Here is a 25,683-nt window from a genome sequence, read left to right as displayed (position 1 = left end):
CGTAAGACGTAACAAAGTAATTCACTTTACAGTCAGTCAAAAGTAAAGTGTTTTCTTGTAGGTGAGGTCACACTCTGCAATCCATTTCTTGACGTGTTCTTTGGTCAGATTACCAGATTTACTACAAACTATGATTAAATTGCTCGGTGTATTTTGAATCACTTCCATATGAATATGAGGCCCAAATTCATTACCAGTAGTTTACTGTAAGCATATTAACATAGGTGACAAAAGTTTACCAGATGCTGTGATTATTGGCTGAATTGTATATAAATGACTAGTATTGAAAACACTTTTTACTAATTGCAAAGTGTCTTTTTCACATTGAATACTTAAAATTTTTGTCGAAAAATATTCTTTTGAAAAACCAAACTGTTCAGAATTCATAACAAAATCTAGATTATATTGAGGTATTTTAGAATTTGTAAGTTATAAGTGAACAGATTTACGATTTGCAATTTCAGTTTCTTCAGTCACATGCTTACTAGTTACAAGTTTAGTTATTTTTCTTGGAGAAATATGAAGTCGAAGTTTCAGATTCTTAATAACATGAGAGCTTGCTGTACATTGGTCTAATCCAACTCTTCTTGCTTTTTCAATAGCCCAGCGTCGAAGATCAATATCATGAACTAGTAAGAATTTTTGTCTTGCTTCAGTATATCGACTCTTTATAGACTGCTCTACTTCATACATCTTCAATGAAAAATTTCCCTCGTTTTCTACATATTTTTTAAACCTACTTATATGCACAGGTCGTAAGCGAGGATACAATGTTTGGATAGAAGAAAATTTCAATTGTTTTACATCTTTCATTTTAATAATTTTTTTCATTGTTTCAAATAAAAATGGTTGACTTTTATAAGGAGTATTTATTTCAACTGAAAAGTCATATCCATCGGCTTCTATTTCTCTTTTCTTCATTACCAGTCAGGTTCCGATGTAGATGAAAATTCTGAAGATTCTGTTCGGCTCATTTGAGAATTTGATTCTTCTGCTAAAGAACCTTCTGATTCATTTTCCTTTTTTAAATCTTCGCTTTCTACAGATTAGGAACCAAGTTCAGTCATTTCTAAGGATTCTCCTATTTCTAATTCAAGTGATACTCATATAATTCTCAGAGACCTTACTAAGCGAAAACGCGGAACAAGTGTTTGTATCAAATGGAATATTTGTAAGAAAGGTGGAAAAGTGGTGATGATCGAATGGGAGATGACTAGAAGCTATAGAGATATAATGTCGATTTAACACGGTTGACTTAAGTAATGTAAATGGAGAGCTAGAAGCCTTACTAGACAGATCAAGAGAATAAAGGCTGCGCTATTTTGCCACAATAGTTGGAGCTTCATCGAGTTGCTTCTTAATATAGCTGTTTTTTGCAGTGTCAAGAGTGTTAGAGACCTGAGATCGCAGTGAATTATATAAAGAGAGGTCGTAACTAGATTTAGTTGAAGTAAAAACCTTATAGGCACGATCGCGACGAGACATGAGAGCATGAGTAGCAGAGGTGATCCAACGTTTTCTTTTGGACAAGAGCACGACAGTACGAACAGGAGAGAGAGAAAGAGAGAGAGACAAAATTATCAGTTGGCATTTATATGGCGCAGCCCTCGGTAAAGCGGGTGCTCGGATCGGCTCAATTTGATTGACAATATTGCGATATCAGTGGCAATAGTTTGCCCGCATCCAATGTTCGCTCGCACAGTTGCACACGACATTACGCGTAATACACGTGCATGCTAACACGCCGTCTCTCAGTTCGCATAAAAGTCATGAGGCAAATAAAAATAAACGTAATCGCAAAAGCGCGGAGACTATTCCCAACGTCTTCTGCATTAACCATCCGTCAGCTATCTCCTTTCTTCTTTTTCGTTCTTGTCACGCGGCACACCGCGGGCTGCTCGTCACTCCCAACGCACACACATGCACCCGTTACTCTCTCTTACCTTAGTCTCAGCTGTCGTCGTCTGCTGCATGGCAATACATAGAAATGTTATAGAAATATAATTATAAATATAATAATAATATAATCCGAAAGAGAGAGAGAGAGACATAGCGAGTTTGATGGCCAACTCGTTATAATTATTAGATCAAATGTTGACGTGTGTAATCAACTGACGAAAAATATTTTTTTATTGCAATTTAACCAATGCAATAAAAACTCAATTATAATTAAAGCTACACCAGAATTAAGCCAATCGAGTGTGCATACGCGCACTGAAATCACATTGTGAGTAATAATATTGACAGTTAAAGTTCAGATCTCCGTTTAAGCATTGTTTCGACAATCGGGTGTTTTTCAAAAATTGGTTCTTAAATTTCTTTCAAATATCTTTAGTCATTTATAAATTTTTTGTACATTAAAATAGTTCAATAATACTAAATTACAGATCAATTTACTCGATACAAATCAATACATTCAAGATGTTCATTATTTCTGAAAATCTGACCTAGGACCTAACGTTATATAGAAGGAAAATAGTTTTAAGATAACACTACGACAGCACGTTTTTTTATCTGCATACAATTAATATTTCATTCATGCTGTGTTACTAATGCTCAAGATGTTATAACAAAATCAGGGATAAAACTTAAATAACTATAAAGCTTTAGGAATTTGGAGGTCTAGGATAGTTTTATGTGTATTTCTCGTTGCCAAAAATGCAAGTTTGATATTTTGACGATTTCACTACAGACGTGTACTACGCTAATTATAGGTTGTTATAATTAAGAATATTTATTAAAAATATTGGATATCAATAATATTATGAAAAAATTAATTTTAATTAAACTTTAATTTTATTAACAGAAGGGATATTACGAGTATCTAGCATTAACTGATAAGAGTCAAAATTTAGGCTAGAGTCCCCTTGGGCAGGCTCAAATAATTTCATAACCCATATTAACCTTTTCGTAAAAATAAAACATTTTTTTTATCAATCTATCTTTGAGTATTAAACTGTTTTCCTTTATCGTGATATAGAATTACCAGAAAGTAGAGCTGCATAACTCGTGCAATTACCTTGCTTTAATAATAATTCACTTACCATTCATCCAATTCATCTAGTTCGAAGAATATTTAAATCATTATTTATTCACTACATTCATTGTAGAGTTACATAATGCGAAGGATTATTCATAAAATCTTTTTTAATATTTAGACAACGATTACAGTCTTCCATGTAATCATATTGAGTACTTATAATAAATGAAATTTAACGTTTATCGACTCTCACGATCAGTTATGAATGTTGTGAGTTGAATAAAATAGTGTTTTACTATACAGAAATAATTATGTTTTTAGTAAATGATGTCTAACTCTTTTAATCTCAAATTAAAGCTTTTATCGATATTATTATAATTATTTAAAATCTAGTCTTGAATGTTTCAAAGTTAAATGTTAGTTTACGATATAAAAATGACATAATAATTTTGAATAGCAAGAACGTTGTCTAATATGAACAGAAATGTTAATTGCATTATTATAAATTCATTCTGTGTAAATTGATCGATTCACATTTGTGTCCATTTACCATAATGCCTGTATGCGCGTGCACGTGTGTGTATGTACTTAAATTGGTTGGTTAATAATTTCGTCGATTGATCTATAATTGAGGCTGATACTATAAAATTTCTACCTATAAATAGAAATTTTCCATGAGCAATCTATGATACTAGTGCTGTAAAGTAATGTATTGATTCTAGCAACATTTATGCATTTTAAATGTCTTAGAATAGCGGAGGAATATGTTGGAATTGATCACCTAACTAGTTAAAACTAATGTAACGCATTGCCATTCTATCTTGAATTCTGTTTGGCATGCATGAAAATTCCAGGTCAGGATGATACTGTAAAGCTGTAAAAAAAGTTATGAAATTGAAAAATAATATTCAATACAAAAAGTATAATTATATAGTGCTGGCTTACTGCTTTTGCACACCATAAAAGAAGTTGTTCAAAACATTATAGTCTTATATCTAAGTGAGAAATAAATGTACCTAGATCAGTTTGAGTGAATTTAAAAACAATTTTTTCAATCTTCAATTCATTTTAATAAATAATATAATTACACTTTGAAAATCAAAACATTTTTTGCCTAATTTGACTCTATATCGTAAAAAAATGGTAAAAAAATTTGAAAGCACAAACATTTTCAAAACCGTTAAATCAATTTTTAAAGATTCTGATTGTAGTTGCTGTGACGATCAGTTAATAATTTCTACAATAGTAGAAACTATTGTATATATTGTACATAACGCATTTTTGCAATAGAAATATTAATAAATAAAAAATGATTGAATTGGAACAGTATTTCATTTCTTCGTTTATCTAACGTTAAAAAATTCTTATTGTTAATGACATGGAATAGTTTACGTTGTAAAGTAGAGACGAAAATTTAAAATACGTACTACAAGATTCGAACAAAATGTTGAGTTGTCGTGAAATTGTTGTAAAATCAATGTCTTCGATGTTTGTCAATAACGGCCAAGAGACACTGGGTATTATTTTAAGATTTAAAAATATTATTACCAAAAATATTAGATTTATAATGAAACCTATCTTATCAACCACTAGAAGCAAAAAATTATAACAAAAAACTACTAAAATACTCTTAAAAAATTCAGTTTTTCGCTTTTAGGGATTGATAGAGTAGATTTGATAATAAATCTAATAGTACCATTGTATACAATATGTAAAATAATACTTCGGAAATATGTACTATAATTTTAGAAGTAACTTTTTGTATGCCTTAAAAATAACATAGTATCCGTTACGTCGGCCGACTAGCGAAAAATGAATATATTTGGATATCTGATGAATAAAGGCCTTTTTTTTAGAAACGGATCGTAGTACGAATTTTGAAAATTAGCATTCTAGAAAGTTATATACTGATTTTTAAACGTAACATACTGTCTTGATTCCCTTATGATTTTTTAAAATGATAAATTTTGTAATGATGGAAAAAAGGGAAATAGTGATAGATGGAAAATTATTTAATTTTAATTATATTCAGCAACGTTTCGTCAGCACATTTGCCGACCTCTTCAGGGTTTATTAATAGAAAAACAACAAATTATTAACAATAGAGTTTGCAAAAGTAATTTTAATTGTATATAAATGTATATATATGTGTATACCTGATTTCTCTCGTAGTCAAATTATTATAGGCTAAAAAGAATAGATCGTAGCACAGACAACTTACAATAAGGTGAGAAATCAAGTATTTCAACCTATATATATATATACTCTTCATCTATTATCTCTTCCTCATCAATCTTAATAAAGGCTTATAGATGTGACTTAGATATCGTATATCCACTTTTCTATTTAACGTGTTTTTATGTAAGCCAATGTGTAACATTTCTGATATTCTACGTTTCTTATAATTCATTTCATAATCCAATATCTTAGCTTTTTTCCAGTCAAATTCGTGTGACAACGTTCTTCTATGTGTAGCTACTACTGTATCTGAATCAATGTTTTTTTTGTGTTCGTTTAATCTAATTTTTAAGGAACGCTTACTTTCACCTATATAGACCGCTAAACATCGTTTGCAGTTAAAACAGTAGACAATACCAGTGTTGTCTAATAAGTCAGATTTGTCTTCCTAAACGGATAAACTCTGTTAATGGTTTTTGTAATAAAGGGATAGATATAATGTTGTTTTTTTAACAAAGATGAACATTTTTTGAAGATGTAGCAATTATTAGGAATAGCGACTGTAGGTAATTTTTGATTTTATAATTTTTTAGAAATATTATTCCCTTTTTTGTATTTATTGTGATGTTTTGTTTTGATAAATAAAGATGGATAATTATTCTTTTTCAGGATATCAGTAATTATTTTTAAATTCTTGGAATAAATTTTTGTCAGCAAGTACTCACTTGGTCAACTAAATTCGAATTATATTAACTTTTTGATGAATTATATGTTCTGAGTTAAAATTCAAAATTCTGTCAGTTTGTGTTGTTTTCTTAAACCAGTTAAATTCTAATTTATTATTATTTCTCATCAATTTTAAGTCAAAAAATGGAATAAAATTATTCATTTCAATTTCAAACGTAAATTGTAGTCTATTATGATAAGAATTGAACGTCTCGATAACTAAATCAATTTTATCTTTCGGAACGCAAATCAAAGTATCATCAACATATCTGTAATAGAAAACAGGATTAATTTGATATTCATTCCGCAACACGCTCAGGCAATGTTTTCCATACAAGGGAACCACCACAACCCTACGCCTCAGATTTTTCTGCAATTGAGATATGTTATAGTTCGTAAAAAAATAAAAAAGCCGTATTTTTTTTTATCGGCGGAAAAAGCTATTTAAGATATGAAACCCACCCCCAAAAAACAGCCCCAAAAGCAGTTCTATTGCAATATCTTTAGTTATAATGAATATTTTTTTATGAAACAAAAAAACACAAGATACTTATAAAAAAAGTAACAGACACCCATCGACTTGGTCCCCGGGGGTTGCAACCCCTACGTTGTATAGAGGAAAAACTGTAATTTTCAGTGTATTTTTACCTTACAAATTCAAAAAATTATGTTAATAGAATTTTAAAAAGGATATTCTAGTAGTAAATGTTAAAACAAAATTGACGTGATTCGGGCTTTTCCTATTATCTATTATTTCGAGGGTGAACTAACCCTTAATGTTATTAATACAATATAAGCAGTTGTTAATCGCAGATTATGCTGGTTATTTCATGTTCTAAGACGCTCAAAAAAGCCAAACACATGTATAATTTTGTTCTCCCGAATAAACAATTTAGAGGGTGGAAGCGACCACCGAAAGTTACCCCTCGATTTTATGCACGGATATTTACAGTATTTTATGCACAGTTTTCGACGAAACAAATTCTAAAAAATTCTTTTAAACAATTTCAGCTAAATATATAGATTTCATCTACAGGGGTTGCAACCAAACCCTCTAATTTGCCTGAAAGAAAAGCTATGCTTTCAAAAATTTTCTTGGAAAATTTTTTCAGAAGAAATGAAGTTTCTAAAATTCCGTTTGAAGTGTAAGACAAAAGTATACAGTATCCTTCACCAGGGGCTGCTTCACCTTCACTGGAGAGTGCACAGAGCATTCATTTGTTACCCTGATACCCTACCACCCCGAACCCCATTTCTTTAAACCTCGAGCTAGTTACCCTGCCACGCTGTAACGCGTAACTCCTACACCACAATTTCATCGACACACGAGCTGGTTACCCTGATACGCTGTAAATCGAAACACTTAACCCGAATTTCTATAACCCTCGAGCTGCTTACCATGCCACGCCCTAACCCCGAACTCCTACATCCGAATTTCATCAACCCTCGAGCCGGATACCCTGCCACGCTGTAACCCAAAACTCTTAACCTCAAATTCCTTAAACCTCGAGCTGGTTACCATGACACGCTGTAACCCCGAACTCCTACTCCCGAATTTCATCAATCTGCGAGCTGGTAACCCTGCCACGCTGTAACCCCAAACTCTTAACCCGAATTTTCTTTACCCTCGGGCTGGTTACCCTGCCATGCTTTAACCCCAAACTCTTAACCCCATTTTCCTTAAGTCTCATGCTGGGTACCATGCCACGCTCTAACCCCGAACTCCTACACCCGAATTTCCTTAACCTCCGAGCTGTTTACCATGCCGCGTTCAAACTCCGAATTTCTACAAACGAATTTCCTTAACCTCCGAGCTGGTTACCATGCCACGTTCTATCCTCGAACTTCTACACCCGAATTTCATCAATCCTCAAGTTGGTTATCCTACCACGCTGTAACCTCAAACGCTTAACCCCAATTTCCTTAACCTCTGAGCTGGTAACCCTTTCTTGATCTAACCCCGAACTCCTATACCTTAATTTCATGAATCATCAAGCTGGTTATCCTACCACGCTATAACCCCAAACTCTTAACCCCACTTTTCTTTACACTCGGGCTAGTTACCCTGCCATGCATTAACCACAAACTCTTAACCCCAATTTCCTTAACTCTCGAGCTGGGTACCATGCCACGCTCTAACCCCGAACTCCTACACCCGAATTTCCTTAACCTCCGAGCTGTTTACCATGCCACGTTCAAACTTCGAATTTCTACAAAAGAATTTCATGAATCATCAAGCTGGTTATCCTACCACGCTATAACCCCAAACTCTTAACCCCACTTTTCTTTACACTCGGGCTGGTTACCCTGCCATGCATTAACCCCAAACTCTTAACCCCAATTTCCTTAACCCGAGCTGGGTACCATGCCACGCTCTAACCCCGAACTCCTATACCCGAATTTCCTTAATCTCCGAGCTGGTTACTCCAATATGGTTACTTCTTTACCCTCGGGCGGATTACCCTGCCACGCCTTAACCCCTGGCTCCTATGCCCGAAATAGATCAATCCTTGAGCTGGTTACCCTACCACACTCTAACCCCGAATCCCTAACACCCGAGTTTTATCAACCCTCGAGCTGGTTACCCTATTACGCTATAACCCTAAACTCTTAACCCCAATTTCCTCAACCTTCGAGCTGTTTACCATGCCACGCTCTAACTCCGAACTCCTACACCCGAATTTACTCAGACCTCAAAATGGTTATCCTACCACGCTTTAACCCCAAACTCTTAACCCCAAATTCCTTAACCCTAGAGCTGGTTACCGTGCCTTACTCGAACCCCGAACTCCTACATACGAATTTCATCAATCCTCGAGTTGTTTACCCTACCACGCTCTAACCCCAAACCCTGAACCCCAACTCTTAACCCCAATGTCATCAATCCTCCAGCTGGGTACCCTGCCACGCACTAACCCCTGAACTCCTACACCCGAATTGCATCAATCCTCGAGCCGGATACCCTGCCACGCTGTAACCCCATACTCTTAACCCCAAATTCCTTAAATCTCGAGCTGGTTACACTGCCATGCTGTAACCCCAAACTCTTAACCCCAATTACCTCAACCTCCGATCTGGTAACCATGCCTTGCTCTAACCCCGAACTCCTACACTCGAATTTCATCAATCCTCGAGCTGGCTATCCTGCCACGCTTTAACCCTGAACTTCTACACCCCAATTTCCTTAACCCTTGAGCTGGTTACCCTGCCCTTTCCAATTTTCTAGTCCGAAACCTGGTTCTCTGTTATTCATAAACCCAATTTCGACATATTTGTAATATCTCTGAAGAAAAGGACATAGGCGAAATAATTGTAGAAGATAACTTTAAATTTATTTTATTTTTATGTTATATTTACGTTATATTAATTAGTCATTTCATCTGATATTGAGATTACATTTTTTGAATATAAAAAGACAATCCGCGCACATTATCACTGTACATATTGTGAACAATAATGATACTCTATAAATAAATGCTGTAGACATATTAGTTTCTTGCACCATGGACATTTTATAATTGCTATTTTCTCACAAATCTCGCACATAGGCTGTTCTGAAATTTCGAAGCAATATCCAACAGGATTGTCGAACGAATCAGGTTTTTTATCCAAGTACCCACTTTTATACCAAGCATATTTAAATAAGCATTTGAATCTAGGTGAAGATAATTAATTATGTGTGATAGACTGTAATTTTATAATATTATTCCTCTCATGTAAACTGATGTCTGATCCGAATAAAATAATGGCATCAGATATTTTTCTTAGAAAGTTTTTCCAAAATCGAAAACCGAAAACATCCAGTGGTTGAATTTTGCCTGTCGTTCCCTTAGGAATTGTCATCAATCGAAAATTTGTATCTGCTGGTGTCACTTCTGTTACAGTTCGTTCACACTGTCCACTCCATGAGTCTAGTAATACAACTGCTGTTTTCCCACAGTTAGGAAAAAATACATGTTGCAACCATGTTTGAAGTAATTCACTCTACAGCTTTCCTGATGCACTTGTTCGCAAAAATATATTTCGTGCATTGAGTAGATTTTTTGAAACAATGGGTCCAAACTCTCCGTTTATTTCTTTTAATACCATAAAAAGGGGTGATAGCAATGTACCTTCTGCACATATTGTCGGTTGAATCGTATAACTATGCATAGTCAATGATACTGATTGTACTACTGATTCGACTGTCTTCTTACCTTTTTCCCTCAATGTTCTGCCAGTATGCATTTCTTAATTGAATCCACTTTGATCGGAATTATATATGTTACTTGCACTTGTGGTTGATAATTCTGTTTTTATGAGGTTGAAACAATTTTGACAATCTAACTTTAAACTAGCCTCATTTTCAACGGATACTTTAGTCACATATTTAGTTATTTTACGCGATACAATTTTATGCTTTTTTTTGAATAGGGTGAATCCAATTGGGTGAAGCTTTAAACCAAGGCATATCTAAGTCATACTTTTTTTGTAAAGCCCATCTTTTAAGATCTAAATCATGCACTGTGAACCTCCGATCTAAATCTTTGAGTTGTTGTAAAGTATATTCTGAAACTTTAAACAGATTCTCTCTTTTGGTCCCGGCTGACAAAATTTGCTGTTTCCATGTTCTCAACTGACGTTCTGACGAAACTTGTTTATATTTACTCTGGGCGGAACTTAAAGATAGTTTCTTTTTCTTATCACTTTCACAGTATTCAACAGCTTTTCTTTTATCTCTATCGTCGAGTACCGTATTTGTTACCGTACAAGTAGGTACCTCGGCATAGGCTACACCATGTATTTCTTCAAATAGGCCGTCAATTACTTCTGGATTAATATCAAAATCATCATCTAGGACACATAAGTTCTCACTTGTTATACATTCAATACTTGAATTCGTTTCAATGCTTTTTCTCAATGTAGTATCTTCAACATAATCGTGTAGCTGCTTCTCTGCATCGTTTAATATAGGTATGCTTTCTACAACCGAACTTATGTGGAATTTTTTCAGTAATTTTTGAATGACGTTGTGAATTTCATTTGCCATTCTAACACAATTTTGATATTCAAAAACGTAGATGTAAAGCAAAGTTCTATTACTAATTTACTGAAGTATGCTGATCGAATATGCTTATATATACTGTGAGTGAACAAAACATGTTTTCAAGTTGGCATCACACAAACGGATATCAAATCAAGGTGCCCGAGGTTCCTCCACTGTTAGATCTTGGCTTATCACATACGTCAACGATTGCGATTTCTATCAACGAAAAAAACAGTTGCAGTTCCAATCTTACTATTTGAACTACATGAACCGCATTCGTTGATTGTGGTTTCTATCAAGGAAAAAAATAGTTGTAGTTCCAATCTTGTTATTTGAACCACATGAAACGTATTCGTTGATTGTGGTTTCCACGTCATGCCACAGTTTGATTTTGTTTTGCCATGCACATTCTCGAGTGTGTTTAAGATGGAAAATAAGAGTAACATTATCTCATGTCAGTATTTTTATATTGGCTAAAACCACCTCGCGAAATACGTACCTATTAGTATGGCAAAATCAGTTTGTCTAATGAATTTTTTCGTAATAACAAAATAATCCAATTTCCTCAGGGATAGTAGTAATATTTGTTGAACATAATGATTTAAAAATGAAATTCCCCGTAGCTATTTCGAACATCAAAAATTTGCATGATTTCTTAGTTGCATTTACTATTTCCTACCTATACATTAATATACGTAATAAATTAAACATTATCTTCTACAAAAAATGTGCATATGTCCTTTTATTTGAAGATACTATAAATATTTCGAAATCGGGATTATGAATGGCAGGGAGCTGGGTTCCGGATTTTAGAAAATTGGAAAGCAGGAGTTCGGGGTTACAACGTGGCAGGGTAACCAGCTCGAGGGTTGATGAAATTTGGGTGTAGGAGTTTGGGGTTCCAGCGTGGCAGAGCAACCAGCTCGAGGGTTGACGAAATTGGGGTGCAGGAGTTACGGGTTACAGCGTGGCAAGGTAACCAGCTCGAGGGTTGATTTTTATCTTCAAAAAATGTAATCTCAACATCAGATGAAATGAACGAATTAATATAACGTATATATAACATAAAAATAAAAAAATTTACAAGATTAGAAATTACAAATATGTCGAAATTGGGATTATGAATAACAGAGAACCGGGTTTCGGACTAGAAAATTGGAAAGGGCAGAGTAACCAGCTCGAGGATTGATGAAATTCGGGTGTAGGAGTTCGGGGTTAGAGCGTGGCAGGGTAACCAGTTCGATGATTGATGAAATTCGGGTGTAGGAGTTCGGGGTTAGATCGTGGCAGTGTAACAAGCTCGATGGTTAGGGAAATCGGGGTTAAGAGTTTGGGGTTATAGCGTGGCAGGGTAACCAGCTCGAGGGTTGATGAAATTGGGGTGCAGGAGTTACGGGTTACAGCGTGGCAAGGTAACCAGCTCGAGGGTTGATGAAATTTGGGTGTAGGAGTTTGGGGTTACAGCGTGGCAGGGTAACCAGCTCGAGGGTTGATGAAATTTGGGTGTAGGAGTTTGGGGTTACAGCGTGGCAGAGCAACCAGCTCGAGGGTTGACGAAATTGGGGTGCAGGAGTTACGGGTTACAGCGTGGCAAGGTAACCAGCTCGAGGGTTGATTTTTATCTTCAAAAAATGTAATCTCAACATCAGATGTAATGAACGAATTAATATAACGTATATATAACATAAAAATAAAAAAATTTAACGTTATCTCTACAATCATTTCGCCTATGTCCTTTTCTTCAGAGATATTACTAATATGTCGAAATTGGGATTATGAATAACAGAGAACCGGGTTTCGGACTAGAAAATTAGAAAGGGCAGAGTAACCAGCTCGAGGATTGATGAAATTCGGGTGTAGGAGTTCGGGGTTAGAGCGTGGCAGGGTAACCAGTTCGATGATTGATGAAATTCGGGTGTAGGAGTTCGGGGTTAGATCGTGGCAGTGTAACAAGCTCGATGGTTAGGGAAATCGGGGTTAAGAGTTTGGGGTTATAGCGTGGCAGGGTAACCAGCTCGAGGATTGATGAAATTGGGGTGCAGGAGTTACGGGTTACAGCGTGGCAAGGTAACCAGCTCGAGGGTTGATGAAATTTGGGTGTAGGAGTTTGGGGTTACAGCGTGGCAGGGTAACCAGCTCGAGGGTTGATGAAATTTGGGTGTAGGAGTTTGGGGTTACAGCGTGGCAGAGCAACCAGCTCGAGGGTTGACGAAATTGGGGTGCAGGAGTTACGGGTTACAGCGTGGCAAGGTAACCAGCTCGAGGGTTGATGAAATTTGGGTGTAGGAGTTCGGGGTTAGAGCGTGGCAGGGTAACAAGTTCGATGATTGATGAAATTCGGGTGTAGGAGTTCGGGGTTAGATCGTGGCAGTGTAACAATCTCGATGGTTAGGGAAATCGGGGTTAAGAGTTTTGGGTTATAGCGTGGCAGGGTAACCAGCTCGAGGGTTGATGAAATTGGGGTGCAGGAGTTACGGGTTACAGCGTGGCAAGGTAACCAGCTCGAGGGTTGATGAAATTTGGGTGTAGGAGTTTGGGGTTACAGCGTGGCAGAGCAACCAGCTCGAGGGTTGACGAAATTGGGGTGCAGGAGTTACGGGTTACAGCGTGGCAAGGTAACCAGCTCGAGGGTTGATGAAATTTGGGTGTAGGAGTTTGGGGTTACAGCGTGGCAGGGTAACCAGCTCGAGGGTTGATGAAATTTGGGTGTAGGAGTTTGGGGTTACAGCGTGGCAGAGCAACCAGCTCGAGGGTTGACGAAATTGGGGTGCAGGAGTTACGGGTTACAGCGTGGCAAGGTAACCAGCTCGAGGGTTGATTTTTATCTTCAAAAAATGTAATCTCAACATCAGATGAAATGAACGAATTAATATAACGTATATATAACATAAAAATAAAAAAATTTAACGTTATCTCTACAATCATTTCGCCTATGTCCTTTTCTTCAGAGATATTACATATATGTCGAAATTGGGATTATGAATAACAGAACCGGGTTTCGGACTAGAAAATTGGAAAGGGCAGAGTAACCAGCTCGAGGATTGATGAAATTCGGGTGTAGGAGTTCGGGGTTAGAGCGTGGCAGGGTAACCAGTTCGATGATTGATGAAATTCGGGTGTAGGAGTTCGGGGTTAGATCGTGGCAGTGTAACAAGCTCGATGGTTAGGGAAATCGGGGTTAAGAGTTTGGGGTTATAGCGTGGCAGGGTAACCAGCTCGAGGATTGATGAAATTGGGGTGCAGGAGTTACGGGTTACAGCGTGGCAAGGTAACCAGCTCGAGGGTTGATGAAATTTGGGTGTAGGAGTTTGGGGTTACAGCGTGGCAGGGTAACCAGCTCGAGGGTTGATGAAATTTGGGTGTAGGAGTTTGGGGTTACAGCGTGGCAGAGCAACCAGCTCGAGGGTTGACGAAATTGGGGTGCAGGAGTTACGGGTTACAGCGTGGCAAGGTAACCAGCTCGAGGGTTGATGAAATTTGGGTGTAGGAGTTCGGGGTTAGAGCGTGGCAGGGTAACAAGTTCGATGATTGATGAAATTCGGGTGTAGGAGTTCGGGGTTAGATCGTGGCAGTGTAACAATCTCGATGGTTAGGGAAATCGGGGTTAAGAGTTTTGGGTTATAGCGTGGCAGGGTAACCAGCTCGAGGGTTGATGAAATTGGGGTGCAGGAGTTACGGGTTACAGCGTGGCAAGGTAACCAGCTCGAGGGTTGATGAAATTTGGGTGTAGGAGTTTGGGGTTACAGCGTGGCAGAGCAACCAGCTCGAGGGTTGACGAAATTGGGGTGCAGGAGTTACGGGTTACAGCGTGGCAAGGTAACCAGCTCGAGGGTTGATGAAATTTGGGTGTAGGAGTTTGGGGTTACAGCGTGGCAGGGTAACCAGCTCGAGGGTTGATGAAATTTGGGTGTAGGAGTTTGGGGTTACAGCGTGGCAGAGCAACCAGCTCGAGGGTTGACGAAATTGGGGTGCAGGAGTTACGGGTTACAGCGTGGCAAGGTAACCAGCTCGAGGGTTGATTTTTATCTTCAAAAAATGTAATCTCAACATCAGATGAAATGAACGAATTAATATAACGTATATATAACATAAAAATAAAAAAATTTAACGTTATCTCTACAATCATTTCGCCTATGTCCTTTTCTTCAGAGATATTACATATATGTCGAAATTGGGATTATGAATAACAGAACCGGGTTTCGGACTAGAAAATTGGAAAGGGCAGAGTAACCAGCTCGAGGATTGATGAAATTCGGGTGTAGGAGTTCGGGGTTAGAGCGTGGCAGGGTAACCAGTTCGATGATTGATGAAATTCGGGTGTAGGAGTTCGGGGTTAGATCGTGGCAGTGTAACAAGCTCGATGGTTAGGGAAATCGGGGTTAAGAGTTTGGGGTTATAGCGTGGCAGGGTAACCAGCTCGAGGATTGATGAAATTGGGGTGCAGGAGTTACGGGTTACAGCGTGGCAAGGTAACCAGCTCAAGGGTTGATTTTTATATTCAAAAAATGTAATCTCAACATCAGATGAAATGAACGAATTAATATAACGTATATATAACAAAAAAATAAAAAAATTTAACGTTATCTCTACAATCATTTCGCCTATGTCCTTTTCTTCAGAGATATTACAAATATGTCGAAATTGGGATTATGAATAACAGAGAACCGGATTTTGGACTAGAAAATTGGAAAGGGCAGAGTAACCAGCTCGAGGATTGATGAAATTCGGGTGTAAGAGTTCGGGGTTAGAGCGTGGCAGGGTAACAAGTTCGATGATTGATGAAATTCGGGTGTAGGAGTTCGGGGTTAGATCGTGGCAGGGTAACCAGCTCGAGGGTTGATGAAATTGGGGTGCAGGAGTTACGGGTTACAGCGTGGCAAGGTAACCAGCTCGAGGGTTGATGAAATTTGGGTGTAGGAGTTTGGGGTTACAGCGTGGCAGGGTAACCAGCTCGAGGGTTGATGAAATTTGGGTGTAGGAGTTTGGGGTTACAGCGTGGCAGAGCAACCAGCTCGAGGGTTGACGAAATTGGGGTGCAGGAGTTACGGGTTACAGCGTGGCAAGGTAACCAGCTCGAGGGTTGATTTTTATCTTCAAAAAATGTAATCTCAACATCAGATGAAATGAACGAATTAATATAACGTATATATAACATAAAAATAAAAAAATTTAACGTTATCTCTACAATCATTTCGCCTATGTCCTTTTCTTCAGAGATATTACAAATATGTCGAAATTGGGATTATGAATAACAGAGAACCGGGTTTCGGACTAGAAAATTGGAAAGTGCAGAGTAACCAGCTCGAGGATTGATGAAATTCGGGTGTAAGAGTTCGGGGTTAGAGCGTGGCAGGGTAACAAGTTCGATGATTGATGAAATTCGGGTGTAGGAGTTCGGGGTTAGATCGTGGCAGTGTAACAAGCTCGATGGTTAGGGAAATTGGGGTGCAGGAGTTACGGGTCACAGCGTGGCAAGGTAACCAGCTCGAGGGTTGATTTTTATCTTCAAAAAATGTAATCTCAACATCAGATGAAATGAACGAATTAATATAACGTATATATAACATAAAAATAAAAAAATTTAACGTTATCTCTACAATCATTTCGCCTATGTCCTTTTCTTCAGAGATATTACATATATGTCGAAATTGGGATTATGAATAACAGAACCGGGTTTCGGACTAGAAAATTGGAAAGGGCAGAGTAACCAGCTCGAGGATTGATGAAATTCGGGTGTAGGAGTTCGGGGTTAGAGCGTGGCAGGGTAACCAGTTCGATGATTGATGAAATTCGGGTGTAGGAGTTCGGGGTTAGATCGTGGCAGTGTAACAAGCTCGATGGTTAGGGAAATCGGGGTTAAGAGTTTGGGGTTATAGCGTGGCAGGGTAACCAGCTCGAGGATTGATGAAATTGGGGTGCAGGAGTTACGGGTTACAGCGTGGCAAGGTAACCAGCTCAAGGGTTGATTTTTATATTCAAAAAATGTAATCTCAACATCAGATGAAATGAACGAATTAATATAACGTATATATAACATAAAAATAAAAAAATTTAACGTTATCTCTACAATCATTTCGCCTATGTCCTTTTCTTCAGAGATATTACAAATATGTCGAAATTGGGATTATGAATAACAGAGAACCGGGTTTCGGACTAGAAAATTGGAAAGGGCAGAGTAACCAGCTCGAGGATTGATGAAATTCGGGTGTAAGAGTTCGGGGTTAGAGCGTGGCAGGGTAACAAGTTCGATGATTGATGAAATTCGGGTGTAGGAGTTCGGGGTTAGATCGTGGCAGGGTAACCAGCTCGAGGGTTGATGAAATTGGGGTGCAGGAGTTACGGGTTACAGCGTGGCAAGGTAACCAGCTCGAGGGTTGATGAAATTTGGGTGTAGGAGTTTGGGGTTACAGCGTGGCAGAGCAACCAGCTCGAGGGTTGACGAAATTGGGGTGCAGGAGTTACGGGTTACAGCGTGGCAAGGTAACCAGCTCGAGGGTTGATTTTTATCTTCAAAAAATGTAATCTCAACATCAGATGAAATGAACGAATTAATATAACGTATATATAACATAAAAATAAAAAAATTTAACGTTATCTCTACAATCATTTCGCCTATGTCCTTTTCTTCAGAGATATTACAAATATGTCGAAATTGGGATTATGAATAACAGAGAACCGGGTTTCGGACTAGAAAATTGGAAAGTGCAGAGTAACCAGCTCGAGGATTGATGAAATTCGGGTGTAAGAGTTCGGGGTTAGAGCGTGGCAGGGTAACAAGTTCGATGATTGATGAAATTCGGGTGTAGGAGTTCGGGGTTAGATCGTGGCAGTGTAACAAGCTCGATGGTTAGGGAAATTGGGGTGCAGGAGTTACGGGTTACAGCGTGGCAAGGTAACCAGCTCGAGGGTTGATTTTTATATTCAAAAAATGTAATCTCAACATCAGATGAAATGAACGAATTAATATAACGTATATATAACATAAAAATAAAAAAATTTAACGTTATCTCTACAATCATTTCGCCTATGTCCTTTTCTTCAGAGATATTACAAATATGTCGAAATTGGGATTATGAATAACAGAGAACCGGGTTTCGGACTAGAAAATTGGAAAGGGCAGAGTAACCAGCTCGAGGATTGATGAAATTCGGGTGTAGGAGTTCGGGGTTAGAGCGTGGCAGGGTAACCAGTTCGATGATTGATGAAATTCGGGTGTAGGAGTTCGGGGTTAGATCGTGGCAGTGTAACAAGCTCGATGGTTAGGGAAATTGGGGTTAAGAGTTTGGGGTTACAGCGTGGCAGGGTAACCAGCTCGAGGATTGATGAAATTGGGGTGCAGGAGTTACGGGTTACAGCGTGGCAAGGTAACCAGCTCAAGGGTTGATTTTTATATTCAAAAAATGTAATCTCAACATCAGATGAAATGAACGAATTAATATAACGTATATATAACATAAAAATAAAAAAATTTAACGTTATCTCTACAATCATTTCGCCTATGTCCTTTTCTTCAGAGATATTACAAATATGTCGAAATTGGGATTATGAATAACAGAGAACCGGGTTTCGGACTAGAAAATTGGAAAGGGCAGAGTAACCAGCTCGAGGATTGATGAAATTCGGGTGTAGGAGTTCGGGGTTAGAGCGTGGCAGGGTAACCAGTTCGATGATTGATGAAATTCGGGTGTAGGAGTTCGGGGTTAGATCGTGGCAGTGTAACAAGCTCGATGGTTAGGGAAATTGGGGTTAAGAGTTTGGGGTTACAGCGTGGCAGGGTAACCAGCTCGAGGATTGATGAAATTGGGGTGCAGGAGTTACGGGTTACAGCGTGGCAAGGTAACCAGCTCAAGGGTTGATTTTTATATTCAAAAAATGTAATCTCAACATCAGATGAAATGAACGAATTAATATAACGTATATATAACATAAAAATAAAAAAATTTAACGTTATCTCTACAATCATTTCGCCTATGTCCTTTTCTTCAGAGATATTACAAATATGTCGAAATTGGGATTATGAATAACAGAGAACCGGGTTTCGGACTAGAAAATTGGAAAGGGCAGAGTAACCAGCTCGAGGATTGATGAAATTCGGGTGTAAGAGTTCGGGGTTAGAGCGTGGCAGGGTAACAAGTTCGATGATTGATGAAATTCGGGTGTAGGAGTTCGGGGTTAGATCGTGGCAGGGTAACCAGCTCGAGGGTTGATGAAATTGGGGTGCAGGAGTTACGGGTTACAGCGTGGCAAGGTAACCAGCTCGAGGGTTGATGAAATTTGGGTGTAGGAGTTTGGGGTTACAGCGTGGCAGGGTAACCAGCTCGAGGGTTGATGAAATTTGGGTGTAGGAGTTTGGGGTTACAGCGTGGCAGAGCAACCAGCTCGAGGGTTGACGAAATTGGGGTGCAGGAGTTACGGGTTACAGCGTGGCAAGGTAACCAGCTCGAGGGTTGATTTTTATCTTCAAAAAATGTAATCTCAACATCAGATGAAATGAACGAATTAATATAACGTATATATAACATAAAAATAAAAAAATTTAACGTTATCTCTACAATCATTTCGCCTATGTCCTTTTCTTCAGAGATATTACATATATGTCGAAATTGGGATTATGAATAACAGAACCGGGTTTCGGACTAGAAAATTGGAAAGGGCAGAGTAACCAGCTCGAGGATTGATGAAATTCGGGTGTAGGAGTTCGGGGTTAGAGCGTGGCAGGGTAACCAGTTCGATGATTGATGAAATTCGGGTGTAGGAGTTCGGGGTTAGATCGTGGCAGTGTAACAAGCTCGATGGTTAGGGAAATCGGGGTTAAGAGTTTGGGGTTATAGCGTGGCAGGGTAACCAGCTCGAGGATTGATGAAATTGGGGTGCAGGAGTTACGGGTTACAGCGTGGCAAGGTAACCAGCTCAAGGGTTGATTTTTATATTCAAAAAATGTAATCTCAACATCAGATGAAATGAACGAATTAATATAACGTATATATAACATAAAAATAAAAAAATTTAACGTTATCTCTACAATCATTTCGCCTATGTCCTTTTCTTCAGAGATATTACAAATATGTCGAAATTGGGATTATGAATAACAGAGAACCGGGTTTCGGACTAGAAAATTGGAAAGGGCAGAGTAACCAGCTCGAGGATTGATGAAATTCGGGTGTAAGAGTTCGGGGTTAGAGCGTGGCAGGGTAACAAGTTCGATGATTGATGAAATTCGGGTGTAGGAGTTCGGGGTTAGATCGTGGCAGGGTAACCAGCTCGAGGGTTGATGAAATTGGGGTGCAGGAGTTACGGGTTACAGCGTGGCAAGGTAACCAGCTCGAGGGTTGATGAAATTTGGGTGTAGGAGTTTGGGGTTACAGCGTGGCAGGGTAACCAGCTCGAGGGTTGATGAAATTTGGGTGTAGGAGTTTGGGGTTACAGCGTGGCAGAGCAACCAGCTCGAGGGTTGACGAAATTGGGGTGCAGGAGTTACGGGTTACAGCGTGGCAAGGTAACCAGCTCGAGGGTTGATTTTTATCTTCAAAAAATGTAATCTCAACATCAGATGAAATGAACGAATTAATATAACGTATATATAACATAAAAATAAAAAAATTTAACGTTATCTCTACAATCATTTCGCCTATGTCCTTTTCTTCAGAGATATTACATATATGTCGAAATTGGGATTATGAATAACAGAACCGGGTTTCGGACTAGAAAATTGGAAAGGGCAGAGTAACCAGCTCGAGGATTGATGAAATTCGGGTGTAGGAGTTCGGGGTTAGAGCGTGGCAGGGTAACCAGTTCGATGATTGATGAAATTCGGGTGTAGGAGTTCGGGGTTAGATCGTGGCAGTGTAACAAGCTCGATGGTTAGGGAAATCGGGGTTAAGAGTTTGGGGTTATAGCGTGGCAGGGTAACCAGCTCGAGGATTGATGAAATTGGGGTGCAGGAGTTACGGGTTACAGCGTGGCAAGGTAACCAGCTCAAGGGTTGATTTTTATATTCAAAAAATGTAATCTCAACATCAGATGAAATGAACGAATTAATATAACGTATATATAACATAAAAATAAAAAAATTTAACGTTATCTCTACAATCATTTCGCCTATGTCCTTTTCTTCAGAGATATTACAAATATGTCGAAATTGGGATTATGAATAACAGAGAACCGGGTTTCGGACTAGAAAATTGGAAAGGGCAGAGTAACCAGCTCGAGGATTGATGAAATTCGGGTGTAAGAGTTCGGGGTTAGAGCGTGGCAGGGTAACAAGTTCGATGATTGATGAAATTCGGGTGTAGGAGTTCGGGGTTAGATCGTGGCAGGGTAACCAGCTCGAGGGTTGATGAAATTGGGGTGCAGGAGTTACGGGTTACAGCGTGGCAAGGTAACCAGCTCGAGGGTTGATGAAATTTGGGTGTAGGAGTTTGGGGTTACAGCGTGGCAGGGTAACCAGCTCGAGGGTTGATGAAATTTGGGTGTAGGAGTTTGGGGTTACAGCGTGGCAGAGCAACCAGCTCGAGGGTTGACGAAATTGGGGTGCATGAGTTACGGGTTACAGCGTGGCAAGGTAACCAGCTCGAGGGTTGATTTTTATCTTCAAAAAATGTAATCTCAACATCAGATGAAATGAACGAATTAATATAACGTATATATAACATAAAAATAAAAAAATTTAACGTTATCTCTACAATCATTTCGCCTATGTCCTTTTCTTCAGAGATATTACATATATGTCGAAATTGGGATTATGAATAACAGAACCGGGTTTCGGACTAGAAAATTGGAAAGGGCAGAGTAACCAGCTCGAGGATTGATGAAATTCGGGTGTAGGAGTTCGGGGTTAGAGCGTGGCAGGGTAACCAGTTCGATGATTGATGAAATTCGGGTGTAGGAGTTCGGGGTTAGATCGTGGCAGTGTAACAAGCTCGATGGTTAGGGAAATCGGGGTTAAGAGTTTGGGGTTATAGCGTGGCAGGGTAACCAGCTCGAGGATTGATGAAATTGGGGTGCAGGAGTTACGGGTTACAGCGTGGCAAGGTAACCAGCTCAAGGGTTGATTTTTATATTCAAAAAATGTAATCTCAACATCAGATGAAATGAACGAATTAATATAACGTATATATAACATAAAAATAAAAAAATTTAACGTTATCTCTACAATCATTTCGCCTATGTCCTTTTCTTCAGAGATATTACAAATATGTCGAAATTGGGATTATGAATAACAGAGAACCGGGTTTCGGACTAGAAAATTGGAAAGGGCAGAGTAACCAGCTCGAGGATTGATGAAATTCGGGTGTAAGAGTTCGGGGTTAGAGCGTGGCAGGGTAACAAGTTCGATGATTGATGAAATTCGGGTGTAGGAGTTCGGGGTTAGATCGTGGCAGGGTAACCAGCTCGAGGGTTGATGAAATTGGGGTGCAGGAGTTACGGGTTACAGCGTGGCAAGGTAACCAGCTCGAGGGTTGATGAAATTTGGGTGTAGGAGTTTGGGGTTACAGCGTGGCAGGGTAACCAGCTCGAGGGTTGATGAAATTTGGGTGTAGGAGTTTGGGGTTACAGCGTGGCAGAGCAACCAGCTCGAGGGTTGACGAAATTGGGGTGCAGGAGTTACGGGTTACAGCGTGGCAAGGTAACCAGCTCGAGGGTTGATTTTTATCTTCAAAAAATGTAATCTCAACATCAGATGAAATGAACGAATTAATATAACGTATATATAACATAAAAATAAAAAAATTTAACGTTATCTCTACAATCATTTCGCCTATGTCCTTTTCTTCAGAGATATTACTAATATGTCGAAATTGGGATTATGAATAACAGAGAACCGGGTTTCGGACTAGAAAATTAGAAAGGGCAGAGTAACCAGCTCGAGGATTGATGAAATTCGGGTGTAGGAGTTCGGGGTTAGAGCGTGGCAGGGTAACCAGTTCGATGATTGATGAAATTCGGGTGTAGGAGTTCGGGGTTAGATCGTGGCAGTGTAACAAGCTCGATGGTTAGGGAAATCGGGGTTAAGAGTTTGGGGTTATAGCGTGGCAGGGTAACCAGCTCGAGGATTGATGAAATTGGGGTGCAGGAGTTACGGGTTACAGCGTGGCAAGGTAACCAGCTCGAGGGTTGATGAAATTTGGGTGTAGGAGTTTGGGGTTACAGCGTGGCAGGGTAACCAGCTCGAGGGTTGATGAAATTTGGGTGTAGGAGTTTGGGGTTACAGCGTGGCAGAGCAACCAGCTCGAGGGTTGACGAAATTGGGGTGCAGGAGTTACGGGTTACAGCGTGGCAAGGTAACCAGCTCGAGGGTTGATGAAATTTGGGTGTAGGAGTTCGGGGTTAGAGCGTGGCAGGGTAACAAGTTCGATGATTGATGAAATTCGGGTGTAGGAGTTCGGGGTTAGATCGTGGCAGTGTAACAATCTCGATGGTTAGGGAAATCGGGGTTAAGAGTTTTGGGTTATAGCGTGGCAGGGTAACCAGCTCGAGGGTTGATGAAATTGGGGTGCAGGAGTTACGGGTTACAGCGTGGCAAGGTAACCAGCTCGAGGGTTGATGAAATTTGGGTGTAGGAGTTTGGGGTTACAGCGTGGCAGAGCAACCAGCTCGAGGGTTGACGAAATTGGGGTGCAGGAGTTACGGGTTACAGCGTGGCAAGGTAACCAGCTCGAGGGTTGATGAAATTTGGGTGTAGGAGTTTGGAGTTACAGCGTGGCAGGGTAACCAGCTCGAGGGTTGATGAAATTTGGGTGTAGGAGTTTGGGGTTACAGCGTGGCAGAGCAACCAGCTCGAGGGTTGACGAAATTGGGGTGCAGGAGTTACGGGTTACAGCGTGGCAAGGTAACCAGCTCGAGGGTTGATTTTTATCTTCAAAAAATGTAATCTCAACATCAGATGAAATGAACGAATTAATATAACGTATATATAACATAAAAATAAAAAAATTTAACGTTATCTCTACAATCATTTCGCCTATGTCCTTTTCTTCAGAGATATTACATATATGTCGAAATTGGGATTATGAATAACAGAACCGGGTTTCGGACTAGAAAATTGGAAAGGGCAGAGTAACCAGCTCGAGGATTGATGAAATTCGGGTGTAGGAGTTCGGGGTTAGAGCGTGGCAGGGTAACCAGTTCGATGATTGATGAAATTCGGGTGTAGGAGTTCGGGGTTAGATCGTGGCAGTGTAACAAGCTCGATGGTTAGGGAAATCGGGGTTAAGAGTTTGGGGTTATAGCGTGGCAGGGTAACCAGCTCGAGGATTGATGAAATTGGGGTGCAGGAGTTACGGGTTACAGCGTGGCAAGGTAACCAGCTCAAGGGTTGATTTTTATATTCAAAAAATGTAATCTCAACATCAGATGAAATGAACGAATTAATATAACGTATATATAACATAAAAATAAAAAAATTTAACGTTATCTCTACAATCATTTCGCCTATGTCCTTTTCTTCAGAGATATTACAAATATGTCGAAATTGGGATTATGAATAACAGAGAACCGGGTTTCGGACTAGAAAATTGGAAAGGGCAGAGTAACCAGCTCGAGGATTGATGAAATTCGGGTGTAAGAGTTCGGGGTTAGAGCGTGGCAGGGTAACAAGTTCGATGATTGATGAAATTCGGGTGTAGGAGTTCGGGGTTAGATCGTGGCAGGGTAACCAGCTCGAGGGTTGATGAAATTGGGGTGCAGGAGTTACGGGTTACAGCGTGGCAAGGTAACCAGCTCGAGGGTTGATGAAATTTGGGTGTAGGAGTTTGGGGTTACAGCGTGGCAGGGTAACCAGCTCGAGGGTTGATGAAATTTGGGTGTAGGAGTTTGGGGTTACAGCGTGGCAGAGCAACCAGCTCGAGGGTTGACGAAATTGGGGTGCAGGAGTTACGGGTTACAGCGTGGCAAGGTAACCAGCTCGAGGGTTGATTTTTATCTTCAAAAAATGTAATCTCAACATCAGATGAAATGAACGAATTAATATAACGTATATATAACATAAAAATAAAAAAATTTAACGTTATCTCTACAATCATTTCGCCTATGTCCTTTTCTTCAGAGATATTACAAATATGTCGAAATTGGGATTATGAATAACAGAGAACCGGGTTTCGGACTAGAAAATTGGAAAGGGCAGAGTAACCAGCTCGAGGATTGATGAAATTCGGGTGTAAGAGTTCGGGGTTAGAGCGTGGCAGGGTAACAAGTTCGATGATTGATGAAATTCGGGTGTAGGAGTTCGGGGTTAGATCGTGGCAGTGTAACAAGCTCGATGGTTAGGGAAATTGGGGTGCAGGAGTTACGGGTTACAGCGTGGCAAGGTAACCAGCTCGAGGGTTGATTTTTATATTCAAAAAATGTAATCTCAACATCAGATGAAATGAACGAATTAATATAACGTATATATAACATAAAAATAAAAAAATTTAACGTTATCTCTACAATCATTTCGCCTATGTCCTTTTCTTCAGAGATATTACAAATATGTCGAAATTGGGATTATGAATAACAGAGAACCGGGTTTCGGACTAGAAAATTGGAAAGGGCAGAGTAACCAGCTCGAGGATTGATGAAATTCGGGTGTAGGAGTTCGGGGTTAGAGCGTGGCAGGGTAACCAGTTCGATGATTGATGAAATTCGGGTGTAGGAGTTCGGGGTTAGATCGTGGCAGTGTAACAAGCTCGATGGTTAGGGAAATTGGGGTTAAGAGTTTGGGGTTATAGCGTGGCAGGGTAACCAGCTCGAGGATTGATGAAATTGGGGTGCAGGAGTTACGGGTTACAGCGTG

General features: G+C 39.3%; 1 protein-coding gene across 2 annotated transcripts in view; it reads right to left on the bottom strand.

Moving 5' to 3' along the window:
* The window catches only part of LOC131666840 (myelin expression factor 2), a 297,458-nt gene that overhangs the window by 30,788 nt on the left and 240,987 nt on the right, over positions 1 to 25,683 (bottom strand). Inside the window, exon 9 of one of the 2 annotated variants that reach the window (XM_058939817.1) lies at positions 2,436 to 3,854. The exons of the other annotated variant lie outside the window; for it this stretch is intronic. The gene's annotated coding sequence lies outside the window, so the exon portion shown is untranslated. Of the gene's footprint in view, positions 1 to 2,435; positions 3,855 to 25,683 lie in introns of those variants that run through there. 2 annotated transcript variants of the gene reach the window in all.

This window comes from Phymastichus coffea, unplaced genomic scaffold, assembly GCF_024137745.1.
Source record: "Phymastichus coffea isolate CEN01 unplaced genomic scaffold, Cenicafe_Pcof_1.1 PCOF00004, whole genome shotgun sequence".
Lineage (NCBI taxonomy): Eukaryota > Metazoa > Arthropoda > Insecta > Hymenoptera > Eulophidae > Phymastichus > Phymastichus coffea.
The sequence above is the reverse complement of the archived record's forward strand: the minus strand, read 5'-3'. Positions and strand labels throughout refer to the sequence as shown.